Raw genomic sequence first — 8,018 nt, 5'->3', positions numbered from 1 at the left:
GAACATTACTTTAAAATTAGGAGTCACCCTTTGGGATAGATGAGGGGAAATTTTTCTATCAAAGAGTGGTGCAACTTTGGAACAATGTGCCTCATAAGACATTTGGATGTATGGTCATTGAATATTTTTAAGACAGAAGTACATTGAGTTGTTAGACATAGAATCAAAGATTTTCAGGGTGGGGGTGAAGGTGGAAATGGGTAATTTGGAACACAGGTTAGCCAAGACCTTGTTGAATAGAAGAGGAAAAATTGAATGGCCTATTGGTGCTCCTAATTCACATTCTTATGAATGAGCCTAGAAAGTAAGTCATCAATGACAGTTGAAAAATGTGGTGCTGGAAAAACACAGCAGGCCAGGCAGCATCCGAGGAGCAGGAGAATCAATGTTTGGGCATAGGCCCTTCTTATTTCCGAAACGTCAATTCTCCTGCTCCTCGGATGCTGCCTGGCCTGCTGTGTTTTTCCAGCACCACATTTTTCAACTCTGGTCTCCAGCATCTGCAGTCCTCACTTTCTCCTAGTCATCAATGACAGTGTGGTTGAATGTTCAGAGACCACTGAGTGTAGATTAAACCACAGACTAGCACAATCTTATCCATACATTCACATTTTTCTACAGGACATATTAGTTAGACTCTCAGAAGCAGTCACTCTAACTACATTTTCTCCCTCCTCTGGCACTGAGTCTGTTGCAATGGTGATCCATCTAAAATCTGCTAAATAAACTGCTGAGAGTTGAACCTGGAATCATGGTTTGTGTATCTCAGTACCAAAGCAAGTGACTATTTTAGCCACTAAACATTCTAGAAGTTGACTCTAAATGCTGTGCCGCAGCATTTTTGAATTTATCAGACTTTATATTGAAGAAAATTAGTATTTAAATAATTTTTGATCAACTGTGACATAAGTGGCCTCAGGGTCTGAGATAAAAGGTCAATGAGATTTAAGAGATGTTCAAAATTTTGATGAATGCAAAAGGATTTGTTTCTATTGGCAGGAGAGTCTGTAACAAGAAACAAAAATTTCAGTCAATTCTTGAAAGAATCAGAGAACTGAAGATTGCTTTACAGTGAGCTGTTATCTGGAATTCTCCGCTTAACAGGGTGATGGAGACAAACTAAGTAGTAACATTTAAAAGGGAACTGGATAAATTCATTTGAAGAAAAGGAATGGGGCTGGTTAAACAGCTGACTCAAATGTACTTTTTTGTGTTGAACAATTCCACAAATTGTTTAACACAATTGTTTAATACAAATGTTTAATACAAGTGCTGAAATAAATTGTTTTTGTAATAACTTTAGCATCAAACATGTTTGGAAAATCTCTATCATTGATCTTTAGTTCATTTTCTCTCATACCATAAGAGCTGCCACAAGAGAGCTATTAGGAACTTCTTTTAATCCAATATAGCAATAAATTCCAGAAGCATTACATAGCCTCCACTATCTCACTGAGACAATGCTTTACATTTGAGCCGGGGAGGCAACTTTATAATTATGATGTTTATAAGTTATATTTAGGGACTGTACTTTTTAAGGTAAATGAAGCATCGTGCAACTATTCTGTAGTGATCTTGGGTGGTTTGATTGTTACAGATCAAAGGAAGGCTTAGACGGTTTTTAATGTAAAGGAATGTAAGATATTTATACTTGGAGGCAATGACAGCCTTTTTGTTAACAATAGGGACTGAGAGTCTCAAATTCTAGAAGAGTGTTAAGAATGTTGTGTTGTAAACAGTGGGGTTTAAACGGTCCATTTAGTTCCAAGATGAAAGATATGTAGATTCTTAAGTAGATACAAAAGCCTTGCAATTCACGTTGACATGGAAAAGGATGCAGAGGAAACTACTGAGGCTATCCTTGAATAATTGATTATCGGACAGCTTTATTTTAATCAGCCTGGATCCAGCATGGAGGGATGCAGCAAGAGGCCAAAAAACAGGTTTCAGGATTCAACACACGGGAATGAGAAACCAGTGACTGGATTGAAAATACTAAACTTGGGGAGAGTTAAGCCATGGTTAGAAGAGCTGTCTAGTTTGAGCTAAAGTGAGACTCCTAGAAAAGAGAACCTTGCTGTGGAAGACACTTCTGAGATGATAACTTAACAGGTTTAGAAAAGAAATGATCAGGAATAATCCTTCAGGAGTTAATAATAAGTGGATTGGTTTTTGGAAAAAATCATGTCAGAGTATAATAAATAATTGCTGATACTTGCAGAATGCTATTAGTCACAGCTTGCCAAATTGGGAAAATAAAACCATTTACTTATTTAGGCCCAGTCTCTACTTCCCTCATTTGTATTGCATCTTATTGTATTGCATCAGACTTACATTTGGAGCTAGCGGCCACAGCTTAAAAATATGGTGTCTCCTTATTAAGACAGCGATAAGGAGAATGTTTTCTCATAGAATCATAAAGTACAGCAGAGGCCCTTTGGTCCATCAAGTGTGCACCAACAAAAACTACTCTAAATCTACATTCTGCCCAATCCAGCACTTGGCCTATAACCTTGAACATTACTGCAGTTCAAGTACTCATTCAAGTTCTTTTTTCAAGGCTGTGAGCTGTCCAACCTCAACTACCCTCATAGTCAATGCAATCCAGATTTCCAAATTCCCACCACCCATTGAAAAAAGTCCCAAAATCCTCTCTAAACTTACCGCCTTTCACCTTAAAATTATTTCTGTTATTGACCGTTCAACTAAGGAGAACCATTGCTTTCTATCCCTCCAGTCTATGCTGCTTATAATCTTATACACGTCTTTCAAGTACTCTCTCAGCCTTACCTGCTGTAAAGAAAACAACCCAAGCTTATCCAGCCCCCCTTCATTGCTAAACTGCTCCTTCCCAGGCAACACCCTGGTGAATCTCCTCTGCATCCTCTCCAGTGCTATCACATCTTTCCAATAGTACAGTGACCAGAACTGCACACCATATTCCAGCTGTAACCTAACTACTGTGCAGCTCCAACATAGCTTCCTGCACTTATAATCCATGCTATGATAGATTAAAGACAAGTGTAACTACACAAACAATCTCTCCTGCCATTTTCAGGGATCCCATTTCCCTGTGAGATTTATAATATCTTGACATTTACTGAGTACTCCTTTGTCTTGTTACTTCTTCCAAACCACCTCACAATTATCAGGATTAATTCCATTTGATCATTTGACCAATCCATCTATAATCTCCTGTAACATGAGAGATTTTCTTCCTCATTGTCAACCAGCTGGCCAATCTTTGTATAACCTACAAAATTATTTAATGTCTCTCTCTCTCTCAACCCCTTCCCACACATTTACTTCCATAGCATTTATGCATACCATAATCAATAAGGGACTAAGTTAATTTCTAATAAGATAAGCTAATACATTAAATAGACAAGGTAGGCAAGAGTATGGCAGAGAACAAAGTAAAACTGAAGAATTAGACTGCATTTAGTTCAATGCAAGTGGCCTGACAGGTAAGGCAGATGAACTTGGGGTATGGATTGGAACATGGGACTAGGATATCATAGCTATTACGGAAACATTGCTGAGGGAGGGACAAGACAGACAGCTCAAGTGTTCCAGGGTATGGAGGCTATAAGGATAAAAAGGGAAACAAAAGAGATGAAAGAGTGGTGTTTTCGATTAGGGAAAATGTTACTGCTATACTTAGAGGGGATATTTCTGAGGCACATCCAATGAAGCTATATATGTTGAACACAGAAACAAGGAGGAGATGATCACCTTCAGGGAATTGTACTATAGGCCTCCGATAGTCAGCAGGAAACTGAGGAGCAAATATGTAGGGAGATGTCAAATATTTGCAAGTATAATAAATTTGTAAGAGGAGGGAATTTTAACTTTTAAAACATAGACTAGGACTGCCAGTGTTAAGGGCTTGGATGGGAAGGAATTTAAAATCTTCATTATCAATATGTAGATAAACCTACTAGAAATGGAGCAAAACTTAAATGTCTCTTGGGAAGTAAGGCAGGACAAGATTTGTTTTTAATTCACTCACAGGATGTGGGTATCGCTGGCTGGGCCAGCATTTATTGCTTATCCCTAATTGTCAAGAGGGCAATTAGGAGTCAACCACATTGCTATGGGTCTGGAGTCACCTGCAGTTTCCTTCCCTAAAAGACATTAATGAACCAGATGGGCTTTTCCTGACAATTGACAATGGATTCATGATAATCATCAGACTCTTAATTCCACAATTTGTTTTTTTTAATTGAATTCAAATTCTACCATCTGCCATGGTGAATTTGAACCAGTGTCCCAGAACATGATCTGTGACTCTGGATTAACAGTCCAGCAATAATATCACTAGCCAACAACCCCAACCTCCCCCCCCCCCCCCCATCCTTTGAAATGACTGAGGTGTTAGTGGGGGAGCACTTTAGGACCACTGATCATCATTCTACCTGTTTTAAAACAGTTGTTGAAAAGTTTAGCCAGTGTATAAAAGTGGAGCAAGGCCAATTTTGATGATATTTGACAGGAACTTTCAAAGTTGATTGGAGTAGACTGTTTCAGGTAAAGGGATGACTGGCAAGTGGGAGGTTTTCAAAAGTGAGGCAACAGAAGTTCAGAGACAGTATGTTCCTATTCAAGTGAAGGACAATACTGGTTGGAGTAGGGAACACTGGATGACTAGAGATATTGAGGCTCTGGTCAAGAAAAAGGAGGCAAGTATCAGCTATAAACAGGTGTGAACAAGTGAATCCCTTGAGGAGTATAAGAAGAGTAGGGAAATCAAGAGGGCGTAAAGATGGGAGATAACTTTATCTGCCAAGGCTAAGGAGAATCCACATAGATTCTAAAAGTAAATTAAGGGCAAAAGAAATGAGTAATAGGGAGAGAATAGGGCCCCTTAAAGATCAAATGGCCACCAATGCGTGAAGCCACAGGGTGAGGGAGAGACACTAAACAAATATTTTGTGTCAGTATTCACTGTGGAGAGAAACATGGAAACTCGGGAACTTGTGAAAATGAATAGTGATGCTTTGAAAAGAATTTATTATTACAGAAGAGGAGGTGCTGGAGATCTTAAAAAGCATCAAGCTAGATAAGTCCTCAGGATCTGATCAAGTGTTTCCCAGGACATTGTGAGAATCTAGGGAAGAAATTGCAGGGGCCGTAGCAAAGATATTGTTATCATCCACAGCCATGAGTGAGATTAGAGGGCAGCTAATGTTGCACATTTTATTAAAGAAAGGCTGAAAGGAAAACCTTGGAACTATAGACCAGTGAGTCTGACATCAGTGGTGGGTAAGTTGTTGGAGGGAATTCTGAGAGTTAGGATTCAGAAAGGTAAGGACTGATTAGGAATAGTCAGTATGGCTTGGTGGGTGGGTAATCTTGTCTCAACCTTGATCGAGTTTGAGGATGTGATCAAGAAGATAAGGGCAGAGCAGTAAATGTCTACGTGGAGTTTAATAAGACCTTCAATAAGGTTCAGCATGGTAGATTGATAAGTAAAGTTTGATCATATGGGATCCAGAGAACTAGCCAATTGGTTACAAAATTGACATGACGGTAAGAGACAGGTGGTGGTGGAGGGTTGTTTTTCAGACTGGAGGACTGTAACCTGCAGTGCTTTGCAGAGGTCGGTACTGGGTCGACTGTTCCGTCATTTATATAAAAGATTTGGATGAGAATACAGGAAGCATAGTTTGTAAGTTTGCAGATGACACCAAAATTGGTAGTAGACAGTGAAGAAGGTTCTTGAAGAGTATAACAGTGAGCCTGAAGTCAGTGGTGGGCAAGTTGTTGGATGGAATCCTGAGGGACAGGATGTACATGTATTAGCTGCCCTCTAATCTCACTCATGGCTGTAGATGATAACAATATCTCTGCTACAGCCCCTGCAAGGACTGATTAGGGATAGTCAACATGGCTTTGTGCATGGGAAATCATGTCTCACAAACTTTTGAAGAAGTAACAAAGAGGATCAATGAGGGCAGAGCAGTGGATGTGATCTATATAGATTTCAGAAAGGCATTCGGCAAGATTCCCCTGGGAGACTAGTTAGCAAGGTTAGGTCTCATGGAACATAGAGAGAATTAGCCAGTTGGATACAGAACTGGGTCAAAGGTAGAAGACAGGGTGGTGGTGGAAGGTTGTTATTCAGGCTGGAGGCTTGTGACCAGTGGAGTGCCACAAGGATCGGTGCTGGGTCCTCTTCTTTTAGTCATTTATATAAATGATTTGGATGCGAGCATCAGAGGTATGGTTAGTAAGGTTGCAGATGACGCCAAAATTGGAGGTGTAGTGGACAGCGAAGGTGGTTACCTCAGATTACAACAGGTTCTTGACCAGACGGGCCAATGGGCTGAGAAGTGGCAGTTGGAGTTTAATTCAGATAAATGCGAGGTGCTGCATTTTGGGACAGCAAATCTTAGCAGAACTTATACACTTAATGGTAAGATTCTAGGGATTGTTGCTGAACAAAGAGACCTTGGAGTGCAGGTTCATAGCTCCTTGAAAGTGGAGTCGCAGGTAGATAGGATAGTGAAGGCGGCGTTCGGAATGCTTTCCTCTTCGGTCAGAGTATTGAGTACAAGAGTTGGGAGGTCATGTTGCGGCTGTACAGGACATTGGCTAGGCTACTGTTGGAATATTACATACAATTCTGGTCTCCTTCCTATCAGAAAAATGTTGTGAAACTTGAAAGGGCTCAGAAAAGATTTACAAGGATGCTGCCAGGGTTGGAGCATTTGAGCTATGGGGAGAGGCTGAATAGGCTAGGGCTGTTTTCCCTGGACCGTTGGAGGCTGAGGGGTGATCTTATAAAGGTTTATAAAATTATAAGGGGCATGGATAGGATAAATAGACAAAGTCTTTTCCCTGGGGTGGGGAAGTCCAGAACTAGAGGGCATAGGTTTAGGGTGAGGCGGAAAGATATAAGGGAGACCTAAGGGCCAACCTTTTCACATAGAGGGTGGAATGTGTATGGAATGAGCTGCTAGAGGAAGTGGTGGAGGCTGGTACAATTTCAACATTTAAAAGGCATTTGGATGGGTATATGAATAGGAAGGGTTTGGAGGGGATATGGGCCGGGTGCTGGCAGGTGGGACGAGATTGGGTTGGGATATCTGGTCAGCATGGACGGGTTGGACTGAAGGTCTGTTTCCATGCTGTACTTCTCTATGACTCTATAACACAATTTTAAACAGCTGAGCCAAAAGGCTGAAGAGTGGCAGATAAATGCGAAGTGTTACACTTTGGTAAGACAAACAAAAAACAGGACTTACCCAGTTAATGGTTGGGCCCTGGGGAGTGTTTTTGAACAGAGACACCTCGAAGTGGAGATACATAATCGTTAAAAGATGCATCACAGGTAGGTAGGGTGATGAAAGCAGCATTTGGCATACTTGCTTGCATTGGTCAGAGCAGGAATTGGGATTGCATGTCGCAGGACATTGGTGAGGCCACTTTGGAAGTAATGTGTGCAGTTCTGATCCCCTATGTTAGGGAGGATATAATTAAATTGGAATGGGTGCACAAAAGATTTACAAGGATGTTACAGGAACTGGAGTGTTTGACTTTTAAAGAAAGGCTGGATAGAGTGGGACGTTTTTCCATGCTGCATAGGGAGTTGAAGGGTGACCTTTTATAGAGGTTTATAAAATCCTGAGGGGCATAGATAAGGTGAATAGGGTGGGGGCAGTCCAAAAGTAGAGGGCATAATCCTAAAGGCAGAAGGGAAAGATCTTACTGAAATACTTGTATCATTGATAGTTATAAGTGAGGTGTCAGAAGACTGGAGATTGGTTAACATGGTGCCACTGTTTAAGTAAGGTGTAAAGACAAGCCAGGGAACTATAGACCAGTGAGTTTGACATCAGTGGCGGGCAGGTTGTTGGAGGGAATCCTGAGGGACAAGATGTACGTGTATTTGGAAAGGCAAAGACTGATTAGGGATAGTCAACATGGCTTTGTGCATGTGAAATCATGTCTCACAAACCTGATTGAGATTTTTGAAGAAGTAACAAAGAGGATTGATGAGGACAGAGCGGTAG

This window comes from Chiloscyllium plagiosum, unplaced genomic scaffold (assembly GCF_037043375.1).
Source record: "Chiloscyllium plagiosum isolate Xiang-an unplaced genomic scaffold, Cpla_swu_hap1 HiC_scaffold_28, whole genome shotgun sequence".
NCBI lineage: Eukaryota > Metazoa > Chordata > Chondrichthyes > Orectolobiformes > Hemiscylliidae > Chiloscyllium > Chiloscyllium plagiosum.
The sequence above is the reverse complement of the archived record's forward strand: the minus strand, read 5'-3'. Positions refer to the sequence as shown.